The sequence below is a fragment of the Pongo abelii genome, chromosome 14 (genome assembly GCF_028885655.2).
Source record: "Pongo abelii isolate AG06213 chromosome 14, NHGRI_mPonAbe1-v2.0_pri, whole genome shotgun sequence".
NCBI classification, from domain to species: domain Eukaryota; kingdom Metazoa; phylum Chordata; class Mammalia; order Primates; family Hominidae; genus Pongo; species Pongo abelii.
The window spans coordinates 39,035,920-39,063,457 of NC_071999.2; the positions used below are offsets into that span (position 1 = coordinate 39,035,920).

The 27,538-nt window shown below is 39.0% G+C and overlaps 1 long non-coding RNA gene and 1 other non-coding gene across 2 annotated transcripts in view; one reads left to right on the forward strand and one right to left on the reverse strand.

The window, feature by feature from the left end:
* Positions 1-367: 367 nt before the first annotated feature.
* Positions 368-27,538, forward strand: part of LOC134759835 (uncharacterized) — a 51,323-nt gene continuing 24,152 nt past the window's right edge. Inside the window, exon 1 of the long non-coding RNA XR_010136675.1 lies at positions 368-538. This is a non-coding gene — a long non-coding RNA (uncharacterized LOC134759835). The remainder of the gene's footprint in view (positions 539-27,538) is intronic.
* On the reverse strand, positions 9,868-9,995 carry LOC112128650 (small nucleolar RNA SNORA25). The gene has a single exon (XR_002911139.3). It is a non-coding gene; the product is annotated as a small nucleolar RNA SNORA25 (small nucleolar RNA).

Consider the following 27,538-nt stretch of genomic DNA (forward strand, 5'->3'; position numbering starts at 1 on the left):
TGGGCCATGTTTAAGGTAGGCTAGGTTAAACTATGATGTTTGGTAGGTTAGGTGTATTAAATGCATCTTTGACATGGTATTTTCATCAGCTTATTGGGACCAATTCCCATCACAATTCAAGAAGCATCTGTGCTTAATTATACTAACAGTCCGTATAACATATGAAATTGGTGATTAAACCAGTGTTATGATGATGGCTCAGTGAATTTGAATACCATATCTTTATCAGGATTTTAATCTTTTATGGTATTATTTCTATGGGGAAATTAGATGCTTTTTTTAGTGTTATTTAATTTCAGCAAAGGGTGTTATGACAAATTGATATTCACATGCAAAAGAATGATGTTGGGTCCTACCTCACACCACATACAAAAATAAACTCAAAAATGATCAGAGACTTAAATGTAGAAGGTAAAACCTTTAAAGAAAACTTAGGGATGCGGGGAGGAGCCAAGATGGCCGAATAGGAACAGCTCTGGTCTACAGCTCCCAGCGCGAGCGACGCAGAAGACGGGTGATTTCTGCATTTCCATCTGAGGTACCCTGTTCATCTCACTAGGGAGTGCCAGACAGTGGGTGCAGGTCAGTGGGTGAGTGCACCGTGCGCCAGCCGAAGCAGGGGCGAGCCATTGCCTCACTCGGGAAGCGCAAGGGGTCAGGGAGTTCCCTTTCCAGGGGTGACAGATGGCACCTGGAAAATCAGGCCACTCCCACCCGAATACTGTGCTTTTCCGACGGGCTTAGGAAACGGTGCCCCAGGAGAGTATAGCCCGCACCTTGCTCAGAGGGTCCTACGCCCACGGAGTCTCGCTGATATTGCTAGCACAGCAGTCTGAGATCAAACAGCAAGTCGGCAGCGAGGCTGGGGGAGGGGCGCCCGCCATTGCCCAGGCTCCCTTAGGTAAACAAAGCAGCCTGGAAGCTTGAACTGGGTGGAGCCCACCACAGCTCAAGGAGGCCTGCCTGCCTCTGTAGGCTCCACCTCTGGGGGCAGGGCACAGACAAACAAAAAGACAGCAGTAACCTCTGCAGACTTAAATGTCCCTGTCTGACAGCTGTGAGGAGAGCAGTGGTTCTCCCAGCATGCAAGTGGAGATCTGAGAACGGGCTGACTGCCTCCTCAAGTGGGTCCCTGACCCCTGACCCCCGAGCAGCCTAACTGGGAGGCACCCTCCAGCAGGGGCAGACTGATACCTCACACGGCTGGCCAGGTACTCCAACAGACCTGCAGCTGAGGGTCCTGTCTGTTAGAAGGAAAACTAACAGAAAGGACATCCACACCAAAAACCCATCTGTACATCACCATCATCAAAGACCAAAAGTAGATAAAACCACAAAGATGGGGAAAAAACAGAGCAGAAAAACTGGAAACTCTAAAAACCAGAGTACCTCTCCTCCTCCAAAGGAACGCAGTTCCTCACCAGCAATGGAACAAAGCTGGACGGAGAATGACTTTGACGAGCTGAGAGAAGAAGGCTTCAGACGATCAAATTACTCCGAGCTATGGGAGGATATTCAAACCAAAGGCAAAGAAGTTGCAAACTTTGAAAAAAATTTAGAAGAATGTATAACTAGAATAACCAATACAGAGAAGTGCTTAAAGGAGCTGATGGAGCTGAAAATCAAGGCTCGAGAACTACGTGAAGAATGCAGAAGCCTCAGGAGCCAATGCGATCAAATGGAAGAAAGGGTATCAGCCCTGGAAGATGAAATGAATGAAATGAAGCGAGAAGGGAAGTTTAGAGAAAAAAGAATAAAAAGAAATGAGCAAAGCCTCCAAGAAATGTGGGACTATGTGAAAAGACCAAATCTACGTATGATTGGTGTACCTGAAAGTGACGGGGAGAATGGAAACAAGTTGGAAAACACTCTGCAGGATATTATCCAGGAGAACTTCCCCAATCTAGCAAGGCAGGCCAACATTCAGATTCAGGAAATACAGAGAACGCCACAAAGATACTCCTCAAGAAGAGCAACTCCAAGACACATAATGGTCAGATTCACCAAAGTTGAAATGAAGGAAAAAATGTTAAGGGCAGCCAGAGAGAAAGGTCGGGTTACCATCAAAGGGAAGCCCATCAGACTAACAGCGGATCTCTTGGCTACAAGCCAGAAGAGAGTGGGGGCCAATATTCAACATTCTTAAAGAAAAGAATTTTCAACCCAGAATTTCATATCCTGCCAAACTAAGCTTCATAAGTGAAGGAGAAATAAAATACTTTACAGACAAGCAAATGCTGAGAGATTTTGTCACCACCAGGCCTGCCCTAAAAGAGCTCCTGAAGGAAGCGCTAAACATGGAAAGGCACAACCGGTACCAGCCACTGCAAAATCATACCGAAATGTAAAGACCATCGAGACTAGGAAGAGACTGCATCAACTAACGAGCAAAATAACCAGCTAACATCATAATGACAGGATCAAATTCACACATAACAATATTAACTTTAAATGTAAATGGACTAAATGCTCCAATTAAAAGACACAGACTGGCAAATTGGATAAAGACTCAAGACCCATCAGTGTGCTGTATTCAGGAAACCCATCTCACGTGCAAAGACACACATAGGCTCAAAATAAAAGGATGGAGGAAGATCTACCAAGCAAATGGAAAACAAAAAAAGGCAGGGGTTGCAATCCTAGTCTCTGATAAAACAGACTTTAAACCAACAAAGATCAAAAGAGACAAAGAAGGCCATTACATAATGGTAAAGGGATTAATTCAACAAGAAGAGCTAACTATCCTAAATATATATGCACCCAATACAGGAGCACCCAGATTCATAAAGCAAGTCCTGAGTGACCTACAAAGAGACTTAGACTCCCACACATTAAAAATGGGAGACTTTAACACCCCACTGTCAACATTAGACAGATCAACGACACAGAAAATCAACAAGGATACCCAGGAATTGAACTCAGCTCTGCACCAAGCAGACCTAATAGACATCTACAGAACTCTCCACCCAAATCAACAGAATATACATTTTTTTCAACACCACACCACACCTATTCCAAAATTGACCATATACTTGGAAGTAAAGCTCTCCTTAATAAATGTAAAAGAACAGAAATTATAACAAACTATCTCTCAGATCACAGTGCAATCAAGCTAGAACTCAGGATTAAGAATCTCACTCAAAACCGCTCAACTACATGGAAACTGAACAACCTGCTCCTGAATGACTACTGGGTACATAACGAAATGAAGGCAGAAATAAAGATGTTCTTTGAAACCAACGAGAACCAAGACACAACATACCAGAATCTCTGGGATGCATTCAAAGCAGTGTGTAGAGGGAAATTTATAGCACTAAATGCCTACAACAGAAAGCAGGAAAGATCCAAAATTGACACCCTAACATCACAATTAAAAGAACTAGAAAAGCAAGAGCAAACACATTCAAAAGCTAGCAGAAGGCAAGAAATAACTAAAATCAGAGCAGAACTGAAGGAAATAGAGACACAAAAAACCCTTCAAAAAATAAATGAATCCAGGAGTTGGTTTTTTGAAAGGATCAACAAAATTGATAGACCGCTAGCAAGATTAATAAAGAAAAAAAGAGAGAAGAATCAAATAGATGCAATAAAAAATGATAAAGGGGATATCACCACTGATCCCACAGAAATACAAACTACCATCAGAGAATATTACAAACACCTCTATGCAAATAAACTAGAAAATCTAGAAGAAATGGATAAATTCCTCAATACATACACCCTCCCAAGACTAAACCAGGAAGAAGTTGAATCTCTGAATAGACCAATAACAGGATCTGAAATTGTGGCAATAATCAATAGCTTACCAACCAAAAAAAGTCCAGGACCAGATGGGTTCACAGCCGAATTCTACCAGAGGTACAAGGAGGAGCTGGTACCATTCCTTCTGAAACTATTCCAATCAATAGAAAAAGAGGGAATCCTCCCTAACTCATTTTATGAGGCCAGCATCATCCTGATACCAAAGCCTGGCAGAGACACAACAAAAAAAGAGAATTTTAGACCAATATCCTTGATGAACATTGATGCAAAAATCCTCAATAAAATACTGGCAAACAGAATCCAGCAGCACATCAAAAAGCTTATCCACCATGATCAAGTGGGCTTCATCCCTGGGATGCAAGCCTGGTTCAATATACGTAAATCAATAAATGTAATCCAGCATATAAACAGAACCAAAGACAAAAACCACATGATTATCTCAATAGATGCAGAAAAGGCCTTTGACAAAACTCAACAACCCTTCATGCTAAAAACTCTCAATAAATTAGGAATTGATGGGTCGTATCTCAACATAATAAGAGCTATTTATGACAAACCCACAGCCAATATCATACTGAATGGGCAAAAACTGGAAGCATTCCCTTTGAAAACTGGCACAAGACAGGGATGCCCTCTCTCACCACTTGTATTCAACATAGTGTTGGAAGTTCTGGCCAGGGCAATTAGGCAAGAGAAGGAAATAAAGGGTATTCAATTAGGAAAAGAGGAAGTCAAATTGTCCCTGTTTGCAGATGACATGATAGTATATCTAGAAAACCCCATTGTCTCAGCCCAAAATCTCCTTAAGCTGATAAGCAACTTCAGCAAAGTCTCAGGATACAAAATCAATGTACAAAAATCACAAGCATTCTTATACATCAATAACAGACAAACAGAGAGCCAAATCATGAGTGAACACCCATTCACAATTGCCTCAAAGAGAATAAAATACCTAGGAATCCAACTTACAAGGGATGTGAAGGACCTCTTCAAGGAGAACTATAAACCACTGCTCAATGAAACAAAAGAAGATACAAACAAATGGAAGAACACAGACAAATTGGTGTATTAGGGTTCTCTTGAGGAAAGGAAAAAATAAGAGACATAGAAGTATATGCAGAAAGAGAGCCACTATGAAGGATTGACTCATGCAGTTATGGAGACTGAAAAGTCCCATGCTCTGCCGTGTATAAACTGAAAGCCTGGGAAAGCTGGTGGTCCAGTTCCAGTACATGTCCAAATACCTGAGAACCAGGAAGTCAATAGTGTAAGTCCCAGTCCTAGTCCAGAGTCCTGAGAACCAAGTGCACTGATAGAAGCAAGGAGAGCAAATTTTCCTTTCCTTTGTCTTCTTATTCTATTCTGGCCCTCAATAGATTGGATGATTCGCACCTACATTGGTGAGGGCAAACTTATTTACTCAAAAGTTAATCTTTTATGAAAACATCCTCACAGACACACCCAGAAATAATGCCAGTTATCTGGGCATCCCTTAACCCACTCAAGCTGACACATAAAAATAATCATCATAATTGGCCTTTATCAAAATTAAAAATGTTTCTGCTTCAAAGGGCACTATCAAGAAAATTAAAAGACGACCTACAGAATGAAATAAAGTATTTGAAATTTATATATCCAATAAGGAACTTGTGCCTAGAATAAATAAGGACTTCTACAACTCAATCATAAAAAGACCACCAAATTTAAAAATAGGCAAGAGATTCAAATAGGGATTTCTCAAAAGATATAGAAATGACCAATGAGGCCATTAAAAAGGTTCAACATCATTTGTCATTAGGAAAACACAATCAAAATCACAATGAGATACCACTTCATACCCATTAGGATGGCGATAATCAAAAAGAGATGTAATAAGTAATATTGGCAAGGATATAGAGAAATCAGAACCCTCATAAACTGCTGGTGGGGATTAAAAAATGATGCAGTGATTTTGGAAAACATTCTGACACTTCCTCAGAAAGTTAAACATAAAATTGTAATTTAATCCAGCAATTCCATACCTAGCTATATACCTAAGAGTAATAAAGACATATATCCACACAAACATTTGTACACGAGTGCTCATAGCATCATTATTCATAATAGCCAAGAGGTAGAAACAACCCAAATGTTCATGAACTGACAAACAGATAAACAAAATGTAAATGTGGTATATGCATAGAATAGAATATTATTCAGTCATTAAAAGAAAGGAGATTTTGTCACATGCTACAATATGTTTGAATCTTGACAGCATTATGCCAAGTGAAAGAAGACAGATATAGGGGACCACATATTATATGACTACATTTATATGTAATGTTCTGAAAAGGCAAATCCATAGAGACATAAAGTAGATTAGTGGTTGCCTAGTGGTAGATTAATGCTAGGGGAGGGAGCAGAGATGGATGTATTGGAGAGCAATTCATGGGACATGATTTTTTTGGTGGGGGTGGCGGTGATGAAAATGTTCAAATTGGTTGTGTTGATGGCTGCATAGTTTACTCAACACATGTACATGAGTAGATTTAGAATACATGTGTAAAATTCAATAAAATTCACAGTACAGTTCTGTGAATATATCAAAAAGTACTGAATTTTACAAATGAACTCTAAATGAGTACATTTTTATGACAGCTTGACTGAGATAATTTAGATATCGTAAAATGGACTCATTTAGGGTACATTTTATGGTATCTAAATACCATAAATATATAATTTAGATACCATAAAATGTACCCTAAATGAGTATCTATTTCAATCAAGCTGTTATAAAAATAATTTTATTTGTCTTATTTTGATTTATAATACTTTCTGGCAAGATAAGTCAGTATAAGTACACATTTGGTCAATAGCATTTTAAAAATGCTATAGCTTTGAGATGCTCACATATATTTTTTTAAATTATTGGACATTGATTATGATGTAGATCTTTTCAAAAGATGGATGTATGTAAAGGTTTGCAATTTTTAGGTTATGGTGGATGACAGTTTTAGTTGAATGCACTCATTATTAAGTTGTGATGAAGTGTCTTATTATCACTGGTACTCAAATATTTAGACTCATATAATTAAGGTAAAAATTTGTACCTTAGAAATTGCTTATTTTCAGGAAAAATTGTTACATGGGAACACATACACACACACACACACATATGTTAGATGGGATTGTTCAATGGAAAAGATCTAGAACGGAAAAACCACCCATGGGCCAGAATGAGATTCTGGAGGAGAACAGCTCACAAGTTTCATGTGAGTACCCATGAACATGAACAAATGAGAGTTTCCTGCCATCCTGAGTAATTCCTATAAGTCTGACACACCTATGGCGTGATCATGGACTATTTCATGTCTTAAGTTACAAATGGATCTACAATAAACCTTAAAAGACCAATATTATGTATCAATGTTGGTCACATAAGACCCACAATGTAAGGATGTTTAAAGGCAACCTAAAACTGAAAGTAGTCTGCTCTTGAAGCACAAAACCGAACACTCCCTTGAGAAAAACAAAGCCTAAACCCCATACCAAGAATGACAATGAGATGCCAATATGGTACTGAACTCCAGAATTGGCTGAGGGTGAAGAGAGTGATACAATCAAACAGCTCCTTGAAAGACTGGAAGCAGCCTGCTGACCTGGTCTCTTGTGTAATTTCACCAATGCAACTTCAGAAAATCATTAGGAATGAAAGCCCCAGTCGTGGCACATGGTCAGTTGCCCTGACTGGGCACTTCTGGAGATGATACAGGATGGGTGACAGCAGAACACCTCACCAGCTTCTGGATAGTGTGCGCAAATGGGGCTGCCTCAATCAGGAGAGAATAAAGAGTTTAAGGTAGCTCTGAGGCTCAATTTTAAACCATGTGGCTCAGTTGTGAACTGCTGAGAAACAGCAGAAGCAAACAGATTAGGCATCTGTGAAGATGAAGGAGCTCCCTTTGAACAAAGGCTTCAGGCTGAGTTGAGTCTAAGTGGCCAACTCTCAGACACCTGTGGGTTTGGAAAACAGTGTTTGCAGCTATAAATCAAAGTTCTGGTTTTATGTGGACAAAGTGTGGGGATAAACCCTTTGTACTTGTCTTTTAAATTGTGCATGCACACATCACTAGTATTGCCTCTTAACTAACAGACAACAGTAAATTCTGGGACTCTTTAAGCATTGTTTTGATGCCTTCAATATTGCACATAGGGTGTTACATTAATGAGTTGTTCAGATGTATGAAAAAATAAAAATATTAAGAGAATTTGGGAGAGGACCAACATAACATTTCTCCACCAGAAATTTGTATTAAATACTCTTTTGTAACTAGAGAGATTTTCTAATGAAAAAACAAATTGAGATATTGGACACTTCTCTTTGAAATGAGACCTCTTTGAAAATTGCTCTAAAAATGACAGAAACAATTATTTGACCATTATAGACCAGAAAGAAATAATACAGTTTTCAGACTCAGGTTAGCATTTTGTAAAAAGAGTAAAACACATTTACATTCAAATTAAATTCAAACATTTATTTGTTTTCATTTCTACAAAGATTTACATTATATGAACTCTTTTATTGAAAAATTACTTGAGCTAACCAAAAAGTCAAGGTCAATGGAAAGAATAAGATGGGTTATCTGTGTAGGTTATAGTGTCCTATACAAAAATAATTCTGCAATCACTTTTCAGCCTTCCTTTCCCACTTAGAAGCTGGCTTCTTTATTGAGGCAAGCACTTATCCAAGAATGATTGAATAAGTTAGAGGACAAACCCTTAAAAAGATCCACCTTGCCCGATGATTTTAGAGGAGCCTGTCCTATTTTCCTTGCTGTCTTGTTTACTTGACCTTCTCAGTTACTAAATAAGAGTGGATTTAATGAAGAGAGGGCTTTTATTTATCATTCAAGTGCCAAGTTCTTTGTCAAGGGACAGGTCTTTCTCTTAGGGAGGAATACTCAGGCAACTATCCTGAGAATTTGAAACTCAACTCTGATAGTCAAGATTTCCCAAGAGAAGTTATTCTTCCATATTATGGTGTTACTTTTTCTATGATGAATTTTACAAAGGCAAAGTGGATAAAAGAATCAGAGCACTTAATTATCCTTCAGGGAAAAAAGAAAGCAGTCTTTTCCCTTTGTTAATTATCTCAGTTTTCAAATTAATTTCAACAATGAGCACTTGGTCTCATGCAGAAATTTTAAATAAAACTGGAAGAAAATTGTAACTAGAAATGTAAAAATGCTCACTACTAGGGTTAGTTATTGTAAAAGATAATTATTTGGGTGATAGCTTATACAGCAATTTGAAAGATATGTTTTATTTCTGCCCAATGAATACATGTACACGATTTTAAAGACAAATGCACTATAGAATGTAACATAAAGAAATACCAGTACCCCGGTCTTGTATATGGTTAGAAAGGATTTAGCTTTTAAAAATATACTCTCTTCCCCTCCCCCAGGTAATTGCATTCTCTTATCTTCCCAATATAGCTATGTCAAAAATTCTACAAAATTATTAGTCACTCCTCAGCCACATGACGTCCATGATTATATTTCCTTTTTTAGGTAAAGCTTCTTGAATTCTCTTCAGTTGATAATTGACTCCGTTTAATTTTTGCTTTGGTTCTTAATGCCCTAGGGGTAGTTTATCATTGCCAGAAATGTAACTCTCCCCTCAGTAGATTCAATGTAACAGGTAATACAGCCTTCACTTGTGGGGTGTGTGTGTGTTTGTGTGTGTGTGTATTTTATTATTTTTTCTTAGAGATACAACTCCTGGAGCCTTCTGTCCATTTGCACCAATTGATAGTGGCTGCTCCTTTGGCTTACTACAAGCCGTCATCACTAGAATACCCTTCTTTCTGCTGTGTTAGGCTTCTTGTGTTCTGAAACCCAGTTTTTTGCTTTCTTGGTTTCCTCCCTTATTTTCATTAAGTGCATTCTCCAGTAACTCCATAAGGTAAGGTGCCTAAAAGTTAAACTTTTTGGAATATGGTTTGATTGATAGTTTTCTCAGATATAACCTTCCATGTTATAAATAATATTTTTTTAACTTTGAGACATTTACTTCCTACATTACCAATCATGGGTTATTAGGTCATGATTATTAGAAGCTAAGTCTTATATCTGCTTAGGAAGATATAGCACTACTGAGTGACTATGGCATCCTATGGAGAACTTCAATATTTGGTCATACATTAAAAGCTCTCGGTTTTGCAGCTCCACAAGCCCTCTTTGAAGTTATCTACATGTTAGAAATAATTTTTTCTCATAATTTTGAAGGTCTCCCACCACTATTTTCTAATTTCTACTGTTGTTTTTGGGATACTTCCTAATGTTATTTTTGTTCATGACTCTTTATATGTTACCCATAATTTTTCTTTCTGGGAGCTTTTTGCTTTTTCTTTTGCCTTAGTGTTGTGAAATTTCATAAAGACATGTTCTTTTAGGAAGATAAGAACTTTTATTTTATTATTCTGAGCACTCAGTTTGGAAATTTGTGTTATTCCACTCTGAGGGATCTTCTTGAGATTTTTATTTAATCATTCCCTCCTTTCTGTTTTCACTCTTCTCTCTTTCTGGTGTTTTTAATTAGTATACTATTGGCAGTCCTGATCCTTTTTTCCTTGTATTTTGCATTCCTTTTTTCCTTGTATTTTGTATCTCTTTGTGAGTTTTTCTTCTCTCTGAAATATTTATTAAATCGTGGCTTTCAACTCTTCTATTGAGTTTTGTTGTTTAAATTTTTGCATTCTGTTTTTATCTTCTAAGGATTCTGTATTGTCTGAATAATCCTTTTTAAATAGCATCCCTTCCTGCATGCCATTTCTTCTCTTACATCTCTGGGAATATTGAAGTTCTAAAAAGTTATTTTTCTACTCTATTTGCTGTCTTGGAGTTCTCCTTTTTCCTTTGTTTCAAATCAGTTTGTTCTTTTACGTTAGACTTTTCTAGTGATCACATTTAAAACAGACATAAAAACATATTTATGAGTATGCTTTGTTAACTGCTGAGCTTCAATATAGGGTGACTGGTGGTGGCCCAGCTACTTTGTTTCAGGCCTTCATTTGTGTATTTTTGTAGGTCTTTTCCCATGGGCAGATCAGTTTTCTTAGTTTGTTGCTTTGGAGACATAAAATCCACCTGCTCCTTTCCTGGAAGCTGAGTGATGAAGGTTGCTGAATGTTTCAAGGTTCCGTATGTCAAAGTTCACATAACTTCCCTGTTTTTAATACAGCCCCTCATCTTCGCCCTCAGCTATATCTCTTGTGAGCAACCTAACATCCTTCCAGGTTAAATTCTCCAGGTTGAACTTCCAGGCTTTAGCTGTATTGGGAAAGGATGATTGCAAGAGTGAAGCTCAATTCTCCCTTTAAAAATTTAACCAGTCCTTCAACTTATCCTTCTGTTTTCAGACACTGTCCCTCCCCTTTTAGAAGAACTTATTTCTGCCATTTCCAGAGCATTTTGGAGGGCTTTCAGGTGAACATCAATTTGCTTCTCGTTAGCCTCCTCCACTTTAGAATTAGATTGTAGTTTTCTCTGAGATTGGAAGTCAGTTACCGCTCATAATCTATCTTCCAGTGTTTAGATTTTGTTTTTCTCTCTTGTATGTTCTGTCTCTGTTCCTATTCTCCTTGTCTTCCTGGGTTTTCTTTCCTATGTCTTTTATTTTAAATGTAATTTAAAAGGCAGTGGAGACAGACTGTGTTCAATCGTCTTGCTTAACTAGAAGTCCTGATGTGGAAATAGCAGTGTACCTCTTGAAAAACCTAAGTGTTGGGGAATTCTCTTCATTGACAATGTGAAGAGAATCTCATGCACCAAGTAACATAATTTTGCATTAAGTTAGAGATTAAAGCAATACCATGGACAAGATTTATTTTTAAAAAGGTAATTTTCATATCAAATGACAGCCATGAAGAATCATAAAGACCTTGAAACTATGGTCAAGGTGTGGAAAATTTCAAGGATAGAGAAGAAGAGTGTTTTTTTTTTTTGTATCACACTATTTGTCTCAATACTCATATATCATGACAACCTCTTATTGTACAGTTGTTATGAGTTTAATAAAATTTCCATCATGTTTGATATAATGTATCATGGACATGGCTGGTATATTATGCAGTTAGTCATTATGCTACCACTGTGGGTTAACCTCAGAAGGTCTAAAAAAGACTCAAATTTTGCTATATTATAGAAAATGCCCCCAAAATACCTTTCTTGGAGGAGTCTAAAAGCCAATGAGATGGAAGTCTTTCTACTGAAATTCTCTTATAAACAACAACAAACTAGTCAGCTGTATTGACGCTGGTTGATGTTCTTCCTATGCTCTGACTACATTATTGGGCATGGCTTGAGGTAAGGGCTTTTCTGGAGGTAGGTCAGTGTAGCACACTGCAGCACCCAGTAGATTTGTGGCTTCTGGGACATCATCCTGGACTTCTGTGTTCCCAATTTAGTTCCTCCACATATCCCCACACTCTATTGCCTCTGAACTCAGATCAAAACCTCAGAACCCTTCTTTCGGTTGGCACCTATTAACAATGTATTGGGGTTGACTTGTAAGCTGATCCCTATTTGTCATTCTTTACCTGGAGGAAGCTGGAAACCTGAAGAAGGTATAAAGTTTTTAAAAGAAATTATCCTCAGAAATAAAGACAATATGAAGCTCTTAAGATTTTAGAAAATTGGGAGCTGTAGGCTAAAGCTTGTTGCTATAAGAAGGTTTAAAGTTTTCTTAGATTTTATTTTATTTTCCCAAAGATATAGCCAGTAGGATACTGAAAGTAAAAAAAAAGGCTATCATGCAACCTCCAGGGAGAGTTGAAAGGTGGGAACTTTCTGTGTCACAATTCAAAGCCAGGCTGGTAGATACATATTCCCTAAAAGAGTGCATCAGGACAGTTGTACAGAGGGTCCAACTACAAGAAAAGGGTCACTTAAGGGACCAACACATCTAAGGAGACTCGCAATTGTCAAGATGAGGCATAAAAGTTCATACTAATTAGAGGATATATAAATGGAATCAACCAATTATTTGATCCAATTAAAATCAGCCATATTAAATTCTTTTAAACATAGAAAAGTAACTTTTCATATGATCTTAAGCAACCCAAATATCCACAAGTTCCATGAGAGTACATATGAAGTAACAGTAGTATTGATATTAGTGTTAATAAGTGTGGCTTCTTGTTAAACCCCTGACAGGGGACTTTAGCACTTTCTGTCACCTGGAAGTTTCCTTTTCTCTAAAAGCTACTCATAGCAGGGTCTAGTCTTCCTGGATCTCCTGCTCTGCTTCATTTTCTTTTTTGCATTTCTGTTTCTCATAGTTAATAATTATTAAGTACTTGCTTTGCATCAGATATTGTGATCAAAGCTTAACAAGCACTATCTCAGTTAATCTTCATACTGAGCTTATGACACAGGAGCCATTATTCTCCTTGTTGTATATGTGAGAGAACAGAAAGCCTGGAGTTGTTATGCAATTGGCCACTCCACTAAAGTAGAGTGGAGTGGAGCCTGGACTCACCAGTAGAGTTTTTCTAATGGCAAAGCCTGTGCTTTCTGTGACTAGGATACAGAGGCCTGTTGATGAAGGCCTGTCTTCATGGTCATTGCTACAGGAGGGGATGGTCTTGGGGCTGTTCTCTCCCATCCTCGTCCAAGCACAGCTTTTTCTACTCCTGAGAGTCCTCAGACTGGCCTGACCTATAGTCAGACTGCAGGACCTCTGAGGCAACTATTCTTGTACCCTCAGGCCTCAGACTCCAAAGTCTTTCATAAAAGCCACTCTTAGTCTTCCTCTAATTCTTTCCTGTCTCCTTCCTATAAGCCCCAGGACTTAAAAAGAAACAAACAACCTGGCAAAAAAAAAGCTTTCTCTTTGCTGCCTCAGTCCAAAATTAATGCTGTAGTGAAAATAGACATCTAGCGCATAAGATCAGAAAACAGCAAGACCCTGAAATTCCATTTCGGACCCAGCTGGGGCGTTTTTCTCTTATAAGTGAAAACTCTCTCTACGTGTATCTTCCACACAGCAAAGTAATGGCAAACCCAGGGCAACAACCTGAACATTTAGATCCCATGGGACAAGAAAAACCACCAGGAGAAGGGGAATGAACTCCAAGAAACTAAATCTAAGTACTTCTTAGATGGATTTTTGATGAATATTGGGTCAATTTTGGAGCAGTTTTATGGAGGAGCTGGGTATAAATGTGTTGCACATTTGAAAAGGCAGAATATTTCTACAAGGAAACATTTTATTCTCGTAATTATATCTTTTTCAGATATTTCTAGAGTAAATCTTTTTAGAATGGTGATGAAAGGCCCAATAAAAAAAAGAAAAAAAACAGTGAGGCAGCAAGAACTTGGCCCCTCAGCTCCAGTGAGACCCCATCGTACATGAACAGGGTCATGGCCACTCTGTTCCCACAGCAGAGACTGGTTGCCAAGGACAGGCTGAGATCTGCTCTATCTGCTCCTGTCCTGGGCCACTTTGGTTCTAAAATCATTTTGTAGCTTTGGCTGAACACATAGGGACTTCAGCCAAGTCTCTGAGTGTTGGGGGACTGGCAGGGAGAAGAATTGTTTGAAAAGTAGCCACCAAAAGCTGTAAAACAATTGAAATAAGGGTAAAAGAACAAGAGTCAAGATATTGAAGAGAAGGATGTGGCCGGGCTTGGTGGCTCATACCTGTGATCCCAGCACTTTGGGAAGCTCACGCCTGTAATCTCAGCACTTTGGGAGGCCGAGGCGGGTGGATCACCTGAGGTCAAGAGTTCGAGACCAGCCTGGCCAACATAGTGAAACCCCATCTCGACTAAAAATACAAAAATTAGCTGGGTATGGTGGTGGGCACCTGTAATCCCAGTTACTCGGGAGCCTGAGGCAGGAGAATCAGCCTCAGGTTGCAGTGAGCCAAGATCGCGCCATGGTACTCCAGCTTAGGTGACAGAGCAAGACTTTGTCTCAAGAAAAAAATAAAAATAAAGAGAAAGATGTGTTAAAATTATAAATATTTGTATAAGAATATCCAAGTAAAGAGAAATTGATGCACCTGAGCACAAAATGTGGTTGTCAGATAAAGAGGTAGGACAAAAAGAGTTCATGATGACTTTAACAGCTTTTATTATTTAATAGAAGAAAGAGTATCAATTTATCAGGAAAGATCAACTGTTTCTTGTGACATAATTTTAAGTTCACAATTTCTTGTTACAATTATTTTATTTTATCCCTTTTTATTTCCAGTTGCTTTATTAAATCATGGAGATCAAGGATTATGTGTACTTTCTTTTTGTCTTCATATCCTTAGTAATAAACATAGTGTCCAGAAGAGATATTGATTAATAAGTGAATGTATAAATAATATAATAATGATCAGGCATAAATAACATATTTTCTAACATATTTAAAGACTTAATAGTCAATTGTACATCTGGAAAAGTAGTTCTGTAAGGCACAAAATAATATAATCCAGGCTAAAGTTTTTAGATGCTCTGACTAATTATAATTATGGACAGAGCTTAGAAACAGGGGAAATCATTATTAGTAAAGTCATCAGAAATCTCGATTTTCTTCAGGAGGTTTTTGTCAAGATTTGGATGGTCAGTAATTGAAGATGGAAATTATAAGTGAGTACTTAAAGTAGAGACGGCTTTTCTCTGTTTTTGACTGGAAAAATGATCCAAAATAACTTAGATTCGAAGCACATAGAAAACAAGGCTGACTATAATCCAGCACTTTGGGAGGCCGAGGCGGGTGGATCATTTGAGGTCAGGAGTTCAAGACCAGCCTGACCAACATGGTGAGTCAGGAGATTTTCCTGCAGATGGGTTTGTGGTCTCAGTAACTTCGAAGAATGAAGCTGCAGACCTTCACGGTGAGTGTTACAGCTCAGAAAGAGTCCACGGACCAGGAGCGTGAGCAGCAGCACAGTTTATCGAACAAAGTGAAAGGAAAACTTCCACATGGTGAAAGGGGACCTGGAAGGGCTGCCATTGCTGGCTCGGGTGGCTAGGGCTTATATCCCTGTGTTATCCCCTCCCGTTTCTTTCTTTTTGTCCATTGAGAGTGGTTCTTTTTTCAATTCTCCCTTGGAATGGTTAATTTTGAATCCTTCACTCAATTGGTTAAGAACTCAAAACCCTGAGTCACAGGGGTCTTTTGTCAAAGTCCCTGAACTGGCCCAGGAAGTCCCGCCAACTCCACCTCTCAATGGTGAGACCCTGTCTGTACTAAAAATACAAAAATTAGCTGGGCATGGTAAAGGCATGGTGGTTCATGCCTTTACCTCCAGCTAATCGAGAAGCTGAGGCATGAGAATTGCTTGAACCTGGGAGTAGAGGTGGCAGTGAGCCAAGATCACACTGCTGCACTCCAGCTTGGGCAACAGAGTGAGACTTTGTCTCTAAAAAAACAAAACAAAACAAACAACAACAACAACAACAAAAAAAAACAAGGGTGACATTTTTGTATTTAAAAAAAATCTTAAAATTTAAAAATCTTCAAAATCAAATTTTTGCCCGTATGGAAGACCATACCAAATTGGTTATACTATCACAGGATATTTGGAGGTAGAATCAAACCCAAATATTGTAAAATAATTTTAGTTCTGTTTACATGCTAATGAAAGCCTTGGAGTTCTGCAATACAAAATGCATAACTAGAGTTAGTAGATTAAAAAATGGGGTCAAGATTATTGACTTTGGAATCAGGTAACTTGAGTTTAAGGCCTTGCTTCACACAGTTTCTATCACTCTTGTGATCTTGTGCTAGTTAGAGATAGTAATACCGACTTCACCAGGCTGATGTGAGGACAAACAGAATGTCATGCTAAGCACTTAGCATGGAGCGAGGCATTAGTAGGTAGTCACTGTGATTTCTCTGTAAAAAATAAAAAATAAAAAAAACAAAGAAAATGGTTAGAGAAAAATGTTGAGCTTGCCTGACCTTGGAGGGTCAAGGTTATAATATCAAAATACAAAGAATCTGTAGAATATGTTTTTAAAGTACAAATCAAATATTAATAGATAATAGTACTATAGATAATAAATAATCCAAATAACAGTTTTGAATTTCAAATAAGTAATATATTAATTGAACTGTTCTCACTCAGGACATCTTATCTGCATAATAGAATGTGTGTGTTTCCCATCTGCTCCTGTCTGGGAGGCAGAGATCCAGTGGCCTAAAAGCTGTACCATATTACTTAGGTGTAGATTAAAAAGCTAAAGGAATAAGGAATGTCCTGTCTTGATGACATTTAAAATGTGAATTTGCTCTTTCAAAAGGTCATTACTGTCCATTGTTTCTCAAAGTGGTGTGATAGAAATTTAAAGGAGTGTCCAGAGCATGCCTGATGTAACACCCTGATTCATAGGTGTGGCTTTTCTTTTATATTAAGGCCAAAATCTTTCCTATGGGACCATACATCTCTGAAATGACAGTGTAAGGCTTCTGGAGAGTGATTCCACACATAGTAAATACTGCTTTTGCTTTACTGGTGCTCAGGCAGGTTTGTAAGACTTGGAGAGGTGGTAAGTCCAGGACCCACAGTGCTGGCCTGCATTCCAGGTGGGTCAGAACATATAGGAAGGCTGGTTTGTGGTTTCCCTCCATGCTGTGGACAGTGGGTGCCTAGCTAAAACTCCTTGCTTTGACTTCTTTTACAGTTCTTCATGTTTCCTATTTAGGGAAGACACTGTTCACGAACAGACTCACTCTGGCCCCTGAGATAGAAGGGACCAGGATAGAGAGCAAAGGAGGAAGGGAGTCAAGCGCTTGGAAGAGTAGAGGCTAAGAGATAGATCTGGAGAAGATGTTGATAACTGCTTAGCAATGAACTGTTTTGATAAGATATAATTTGTTTGAAATTCTAGGCAAGTCATCACTAAATTTTACTGGTTGTATTTGTCCATTTTACAACCCTATTTTGATACATATTGAGCTAGTGTGTCATTCATTGTTCATTCAATCAGAAGAAAAGAACCACTTTATCAAGGGCTTTGTTGCTGGGGTCTGATCTTTTGCAACTTTGCAGCTGGTTAAACTGTCTCTGTGAGGCTGTTGCCCTCACATCAGCTGCTGGAACTTACAGTCTACAGGCTGTGAATTGGGAAGGATACCATAAGTAAAATAGAGCTCACCTGATCACTTACACAAGCTTCCACGCTAATGTGGCAAGATTATGTAAAATAATCGACATCCATGTGGCTCAGAATATATTTATATTTTCAGATTATCAACACAGTTTTTTTAATTAAACAAATTTAAACTACTAAGAGTTAGCTTGAAATCCTTAGAGACTTGTGAACCTCCTGTTTAAGAAACCCCCAGTTAAGAAACGTTGTTATAAATGGAAAAAGAGTCAGACAGACTGGATTCAAATCCTGTCTCAACCACTTATTAGTTGTGATCTGACATGTTCTTAAGATCTCTACATCTCTGTTTCCTCATAAAAAAATAGATAGTAATGCACATATATAATGCATTGGTTCAAAAAATTCAATGACGAATTCACTAATTCAGTAAATACTTACTGAGAATTTACAATGTGCCAAGACTGCTTCTAGGCCATGGACATACAACAATGAACAAAAGGGGGTAAAAGTCCAGTAAGTGAAGACAGACAAAGTATATATATACACATACATAATGTCAGATGGTGATATGGACTAGGAAGAAAAAAAGCAGGGCCAGGAGACAGGATGAATGGCGAGGTGATATTTTATAAATGGCAGGTAAGGAGGCTGTGTCAGCTATCAATGGCTGAGTAAAAAATTACCCCAGAAATTATTAGCTTAAAAAATATATATTAATTATCTCACAGTTCCTGTGGATCAAGAATCTGGACAATGATTAGCTTCAGGATGTCTCATAAGGTTGCAATCAAGGAGTTGGCAAGGGCTGAGGTCTTATCTGAAGGCCGACTGGGGAAAGCTCCACTTACAAGCTCCCTTATGTGGTGGTTGACTAGATCTGATACCTTGAGAGCTGTTAGACTGAGGGCCTCAGGCCTGTGCTGACTGTTGGCCGGAGGCTGCATTCTGCTTCTTGCCACATGGGCCTCTCCAACATGGCAGCTTATCTCATCAAAGCTTGCAAGAGAGACACCCTGCCACCAAGGCAGAAGTAACAATCTTTACAATCAAATTATTTATGTGACAACACCCCAGTGTTGCTAGCTGCTATTGGTTAAAAGCAAATTATTCCAGGAGAGGGAATTATGAATACCAAGAAGCGGGACTCTGTAGACACAATCCTAGAGGCTGCTTGCCACAGAAGGCCTCCTTATAGAGGAAATATTTGTTTCTCTCTTAAATGAATGCCAATTTAATTGGAAAAGTAAGCCTGATGTATAACTCAGGGAAGAGTTTTCTGTGGAAGAGGAAATAGTAAGTGCAAAGAATTGGAGGTGAGAGTGTCCTTGATGTGTCCAAGGGTCAGGATGAAAACCAGAGTTGCTGAAGAAGCAGGGGAGAGGCAGAGGGTGAAAGAAGTTCAAGAACTTAGAAAGGCTGATTCATGTGGGGTCTTGAAGGTCATGGGAAAATGTTTGGATGAGATTCTTAATTTATTTTTAACGAGATTAGAAGTCATTAGAAGACCTGAAGGAGTGGAGTCACAGAAGAGTATTTGTCTCTGAAAAGGGTCTGGCTGCTGTGGGGATGGAGGTGGGAAAATAAAAGTAAAATAAGGGACACCAAGTGACAGCCTGAGGCAATGATCCTAGTGAGTGATGAGGGTGGTTTGCAGGATGGTGGTAACAGTCACTGAAAAATAGAAAGCATTCAATCAATGTCAGTCATAATATTATTATTGCCTTTGTTTCTTAGATCCATGAATCTCAAATAATTATACATGTGAGTATTGCCTGAGTAATTTGTTTTAAATATAGATATGAGGCTCTTCTTCCAGGGCAGTGACTTAGTATGTTTTGAGGGTAGGGTGGTATAACAAAAATCTGCATTTTAAAGGCTTAATTGATTATTGTGCTGTGGGTTGTTCATGGCTATATGATAAGAAACATTACTTTTCTTATTATTTTTTATAAAACACAAAGTAAATGTGATATGAAGAATCCCCCTAACTGCCACATACACACTCACACAAACATTGGAATTCCTGAATTCATTATTTAGTGAAGTCTGACATGCTCTTGGGAACAAGGGTGATTCTGCTGTGAAGAACATAGGGACAGGGCAATAGAGCAGAGTACTTTCCCAATAGTCATTCCTATACTCAAGTTCCCATGAGGAGAGAGCAGAGTGGTGGGGATATATTTCTTTTTTTTTTTCTTTTCCTTTTTTCAAACCTAATTTCTCCAGGTAACTCTCTAAATTCAGGCCTATAGATAGATGTGTCTCTGTTTTAATCAAACTTCATGGGTGTCTTAAAAGGAAAGATGCTGCATAAATTATCAGTACAGGTATTAGAAACTAAAATTATGTTTCTTTCATGCAATCTTGACAATGGCAGCAGATTGTGTTTGACGTGTCATTAATGACACAAGAGTTAGAAAAATGACGTAGTTTTGTGAAAAACTAAGCATGTTACTTGCATAACTCATTTTTACTGATAAAATGTAAAGTCATGTTCAGTAAAGCTGGTGATCTTTGTGTATGGCTCTGTGTGTGTGTGTGTGTGCACACTTGCGTGTTTAGGGGCAGCCTTGGTTATTGAAATGATAGTATCTCACTTAGTTCAAGAACACATGATCCTTTAGAAATAGTTAGATTAGATATCATGTCTCTCTTTTTCTTAGTCCACCCCCTTTTCATATGTTATATTTACATTTTCCTTTGTAATTAAAAATATTATGGATAAGAAGTGTCTCTTACCTATTCCAGAATCCATGCCCCTTCATTAGAGTTAACCAATATTAACTCTTATGTATCCTTCTAGAAATTTTCCATGTATATGCTCAGACCCTTTTGTTTATCCAAATGGGACCATACTAAGTGTACTGTTCCATACCATATATTTTCTCTATATATTAGCTTTTTCTTTAAACAAATCCATTTTTTATTTGAATAATACAATACCTTGTAAAAAGATTCAAACATCACAAAAGAGAAGACAGTGTAAAGTAAGTCTTCCTCCTAGCCAGTTATCCTGATGCCCTCATTTACTCTCCCCAGATAAACCTCTTTTTATTCATTTCTTGTGTATCCTTCTAGAGATGGTCTATGCATATACATGCATAGAGGTGCATGTATCTATGTCATCCTTTGTGGTGCTATACTGTGAAAATCATTTAGTACTTCTGGGCATCTAGATAGGAGACAAATTATTCATAAGCAAATATGAGGCACCTCTCTGCCTACTCTAAAAGAGAAATACTGACTGTGGGTTTAGGGAAACTGAAGATCAAACAAAAATGCAAGCGTATGAGCTCCCTAGACATATGGAAGAAGGGGAGGAAAGTTTTTCATTTAGAAGAAGCTTGGCTTGAAGAAATAGAAATGAAGGGAGCTCTCTATGACCTTAGCCTGGGCCAGAAACAGATTAAGATGCAGAAAACATTCTGACATTGAGATTCTACCACAAAAATAGACTGGCATCCAGTAACTGGATATGAAGGTCTGGTCTCCTAAGCTGGCTCCATCTGACTTTGCCTGTCATTACCATTGATATGTTTTTGGTCTCCAAACAGCTGGATGGCAATTTTTCTAAATGTAATAAAAACTTGACCGATCTTAAATGAAATAAAGACAATTTTATTACCACTTGTAAGATTCTTAGTGAGAAGAAGTAAATGGAGTTTCTTAATGTTGACATTGCTTCAAGAAATAGCCTTTAAAACCTTAGATAGTCAAAGTGAAGGCAAAAGGGGTGTGATGCTGCTGTTCTCTAAGCCCAAATTCTAAGATTGCTAGTCTCAGTGGGAATATTCCTTGGATCCATCCATCCCTTTTCCTATTGTTCTTTCCTATTGTCTGTCATCAGAAATAACAAACATAGTGATACAAACGGGAGACAGGGAAATACTGGGTAGAAGAGGGCGGTTCCCTGGCAAAAGCCCCACCCTCAAGCTTGGAAACCTGCAACACTAAATGGGAGCAAGTATTCCTGTTTTCGCACCCAAAAGTTGCCTTTTGGCCCACCACACCCTTTATCCTGTACCCATATAAACCACAAACCCCAGGCTCCATGAGCAGATGAACAGAAGGGCAAAAGAGCAGCAGAATGGCATGGCACAAACAGAGAGGAGAGTCTGACATCAAGAGGAGTTCAGCTGGGGATGGTTGGAGAGGAGACCGGCTGCTGGATGGCCAAACTCCAGGGGAAAATAATCTTCCCACCCCATTCCCTTTCCAGCGTCCTATCCATCCCACTGAGAGCCACCTCTGTCACTCAATGAAACCTCTGCATTCACTATCCTTCAAGTCCATGTGTGACCTGATTCTTCCTGGTTGCCAGATACCAGACAAGAACTCGGTACTAAGAGAGCACTGAGCTGATTAACACTCAGGCTGTCTATAGATGGCAGAGCTAAAAGAGCACTGGAGCATGCCCACTGGGGCTTTGGGAATTGCAGACACCCACCCCTAGATGCTATTCTGGGGCTGGAGCCCAAAAGTGCTCACCCTGGCTCCTGCACTTGCCTGTCTGTGTGCTCCTCTTCCCGTAAGGGGTATGAGCAGCAGTGGCAGCCGAAGAGACAAGCCACACCCCTGTTGCACACCCTGAAAGGGGGGTCAGGGAACTCTTCCATTTCAATAGAGCTTTGAGGTCTTATTTATATACATCAGCAAATACATTCTGTTGGAGAAGCTGATGTCCCAACAGAATACTGTAAATGTCTTGAAATCTGAGAACTTACTTTCCAATTGCAATGAGTTTCCTGGTAATTGTAGGTAATAGTCACCAGAATATAGGATTTGAAGATAAAAAAGAGAAGTCCTTGCTGGAAGTATGAGTTCTGATTGACTCCTGGATCAGAAAATTTTCCCACCAGGATTTTCTAAAGGGGCTACTGACTTACTTTCCTAATGTCTCAAACCAGCCCATAAATCATAGAAAAGAATATACACAGACTTTATTTCTTAAGCCAAAGAGTAAGTGAGAAAGAAAGAGATAGAAAGGTTAAAATATTAGTTATTGATTTTTTGGCAGGTAAAATTAATAGTAGCTTCTCTTCCTCCATAGTTAAATCTGTGTCCTAACTATAACCTCTCTTTTATTGAAAAGCCCAAGAAATGCATGAAGAATTTTGGGATTACTGCTTTGATTGAATCTGCTGAATAAAAATATTATTCTTCATGGGAGGTTGAATTGCTATTTGGACTGCTGATGTGAAGTTTTCCATTTTGGCTGCTCCCTCTGGGAGAACTAGCTCAGCCTTAAGCAAGCCTTCTCTCCTTAGGGAACCAGAGTTTCAGAAGCAAACTTGACCAGAATAGACAAACTGTGGCTGGTGAAGCCCATGGATGTCTTGTGTGTTCTAGTACATGTTTGAAATAAGACTCAATTACTTTTGACCCAATATTCTTACCAGAAGTGATGTATAAACATGATACAATTTTCTTTCTACACATTTACATTAATTGGTACAGGGAAAATAAATTGATACACATTTAATTATTTCAAAGCCATTTTTATAATCATATTTGTTGTTTTGCTGTTTCTGTTATCTCTTTCAGAAAGTACATGAAAATGAGTTGGCATTTATGTGACACAGTAGTTGGAAAGCAAGCTTGACACTGTTTACAGCAATAAAATGAAAAAGAGGGATTTATTTCCCAAAAGTCCTTCATATTCAGATCTTTTGGGTTCTATACATGCTCACTTGTTATACTCATTCTTCCCCAAGTCATTTCTCTCCATTCTTCATAAGTTAACCCAAGAAGATTTAGGTTCAATATAAAGATACATTGAGGCATCTGATAGACATTAGTCACCCTAGGATGACTGAAGGAGAAAGAGTTGGTGTCTGGAACCAAGCTGCGGGACAAAACAAAAGCCTGCAGAGCCACCCTTGGTAGCAGCATTCTTTCCCAGACCTTGACACTTAGCTCCATTGCAAGAGTGAAATTCCTATTCTTAAGCAGTCTCAACCTTCCTTAGACACCAAGCACAATGCAAAAGACAAGGTCCTAGATCCCCACTGTCCTTGGTTGAGGAGGTTTGTGGGTAGCAACAGGTGGCTCAGGCTGTGTTTGAATAGACAGCTGGAGTGAGAACCCTGGAAATACCTAGGCTTGACTTCCCGTGATGCATCATTTTTGGAAAAATGAGGAAGTTAGAGCTTCCTCTGTTTAGAAATGGCTTACTGAGGTCAGTGCCTGGCTGGGCTGATCACCTTTCTTTTGAGCAAAACTAAATTCATCTATTTCTGGTTGAAATGGGCTCAGCATTATCACCAGTTCATGCCTAATATTGTTGCAACCTTTGCTAATTTCATCTAATTCATAAGTGCTTAGTCTATCTTCAAAGTAATTGATAGAACAAAATAATTTCTAGTAAAAAATATCTCCAGCCAGGCATGGTGGCTCACGCCTATAATCCCAGCACTTTGGGAGGCCGAGGTGGGTGGATCATGAGGTCAAGAGACCGAGACCATCCCGGCTAACACGGTGAAACCCTGTCCCTACTAAAAATACAAAAAAGTTAGCCAGGCGTGGTGGCAGGCACCTGTAGTTCCAGCTACTCTGGAGGCTAAGGCAGGAGAATGGCGTGAACCCGGGAGGCAGAGCTTGCAGTGAGCCAAGATCACACCGCTGCACTCCAGTCGGGGTAACAGAACGAGACTCCACCTCTCTAAAAAAAAAAAAAAAAACACAAAACTCCATGTATTTATATTTTTGTCTTCTTGGAAGACTATTCGAATACATTTTTCTCTTTATTATGGGCTATCAGTTTTATTATTGCCAGGATATTTATTATACTGGTATTGATCATTTAATAAATGTCATTAATTTTATGTTATCTTAGAATGTTTTGATACTCAGTTCACCTCATCCATAGTTACAATCTTTGCCTTTGTCTCTGCTTTATGTCAGATACAGACAATTGTATTGTCTTAATTCCCTTAGAAAATTTATTTATAAAATTCTCATTCACTTACACGTAAGATCCTATGTACATATGCTTTCTGAAGGTTTTCTAAATGTGATGATTCATATTGAGAAAATATAATTCTTGCATATCATATAGGCTTTTTGTCAAATATCATAGGCCTTTGAATTAGAGGCATCCTTAAAAGTATTGCCAGATAATCAATAGCTTAGTGTAGTTTTAATTATAAATCTGTATCTGAAGTCTTATCTTTAATTCTTGAGTACGTGGTTGACTGGCTACCTTTGGATTTGCATTATTATTGTTTTATATTTTAGAATAGGACATCATACCTTGCTCTCCCTGTCCCATCCACCTCACCTATCTTCCACTCCGCTCCCAGGCCCCAAGAACTATCAATTGGTGAAATAAGAGGGGGTGGGAAAGGCCAGATGTGGTGGCTCTGCCTATAATCCCAGCACTTTGGGAGGCCAGGTGGGTGGATCACTAGTGGTCAGGAGTTCAAGACCAGCCTGGCCAACATGGTGAAATCCTGTCTCTACTAGAATAAAAAATTAGCCAGGTGTGGTGACATGTGCCTGTAATCCCAGCTATTCAGGAGGCTGAGGCAGGAGAATCGCCTGAACCCAGGAGGCGGAGGTTGCAATGAGCCGAGATTGTGCCACTGCACTGCAGCCTGGGTGACAGAGCAAAACTCCATCTCAAAAAAAAGGGGGAAATGGGGAATCTACCTACACATCTACATTTCCTAGTGTCCTCAGTTGTACCAATGTGCCACTGGACCTTTCTGGCTGGATACTGTAATTGTTGCTGAGTCTTGTCATTTCTTCATCCAGCCGCCATGTCCTGATGATTGTTTCTTTTAAATATCTCCGATGTCCTTCTTTCTCTCCATTCCTGCTGTCACTTCTTTGGTGGGAGGCCTATGCACCATATGTCTTAAATATTCTGACAGCTTCTTATTCATTTCTTCGTTGAACAACATTTGCTGAATGCCTTCAAATCCCCAGACTGCGCCCTAGGGATATAAGAATGGAAAGATAACACATGCTCAGAAAGAGCTCTCGGTGTAGGGGAAGGCAAACAAGAAAACAGAAAAAGTGTTAAGAAAATTTGGTTAAGTGCAGAAACAAGAGCTTTGGAAACCCAGAGGAAGAAAGGCTTCATTTCCTACCATTGAATTTGTAGGTTTTATGCAAATGTAACACCTCAGGCAAGGAAAACTCTGTCGTCCAGCCTCTTGACTCCTCTACCCACCTCTGCTCTTAGAATGGATTTTCTAAAAGGCAATTTTGATCAGACCTCTCCTCAAAGGTGGCCCATGACTTTCCCATCACATACAGATTAATCTCCATTGCTATTTAACACCACAGTTTACATCAGTGATTCATATCTAGTCCCAAGCCCACTGCCTCCCTTCTCTCCACTGCTATTATTCTCATCCAGTGCATAAAATGCACCACCTTCAATTGTTTACCCCCTCTAGTAATCTCATTTTCCAACTTGATGCTTCCTCCCTGGTTCACCCTTTTATAACAAGTCTTTCTATTCTGTTGTAAACCCACCATTTCAACTCACACATCTTCACATAATTCTCCCTTCGACTATTCTGCTTAAGTGAAATGTACCATTTTCTCTGAAGCCTCGTCTTTCTTGCAATCCCCTTGAAAAGGGGCTGTTCCCTCTCTCTTACCCTTGAGGTCCACAGCTCACATAGGAGCTAAGCCAGCAGGAGGGGGGCCCAGCGTTCTCTGTCATTCCTATTATCAGACCTGCACTCTTTTCCAAAATCTCTTCTTTCTTTCTTTTTGAGGAGAATAGCAGCTATGTATAGCCTTCTCCTTTTTTCTCTCCCTCCTTCTCAGTCATGTTTTTCATCTCTCTTTTATGTATTTTGAGGACCTTACCTCTCACGGTTTCCACAGCATCACTTGCTGCATTAGGCAGGGTAGAGTTTAGATTGCTGTCAAAAAGAAAATCCCAAATGCCATGGCTTAAATAAGTTTGGAGTTTATTTCTGTCATATAAATATCTGAGCAGGTGGTCCGTGGCCAGCATGAGGCCTAATAGAGTTGAGAATGTAATAGAGTCTGACTTTATTTTGGATGTGGGACTGACTGCTGTTCTACCTCACCCCTCACTCTTTCCCTTTTACCATACATCTGGGCAAACCAATAAGGAAGCCTCTGTGCTCCCTCCTTTGGAATCAGCAGGGAGTTCAATCCACACAAATGCTGGCCAGCGTGAGAACCCTCACCCCATGTCCTTGTCACAGTGAAAACCAAAGCCATTCACTCTACCTTTTGCTCAAGCCATTTTGAACCTGCTTTGGTGCCTGTCCAGCTCTCAACAAAAAGCCTCAGTGTGTGAATAATAAACCTTTTCAATGTGTGTATGAGTGTGTGTGTGTGTGTGAGCGTGTATCAGTATTGACATCTGATTCAATTTTAGAAAGAGGGTTTCATTCTTACACTCTGCTGAGAAGCTACTAAACAATGACCTGGATGCTTTCCATCTTGCAATTTTGCCATTTTCAACAAGCAGTTTACATTAAATGATCCAAGATGACTGCTCCAGCTCCTGCCATCCCATTCACATTCCAGACAATGGAAAAGAGGAGAAGAGAAGGGATGTGCACACAATTTCTCTTTCAGAGCATAACCAGTAAGTTGCACACATTATATCTTACTTATGTTCCGTTGGCCAGAATCTGGAAGTACAGACAACTATCAGGGAACTGAGAAATGTACTCTTTATCTGGGTAC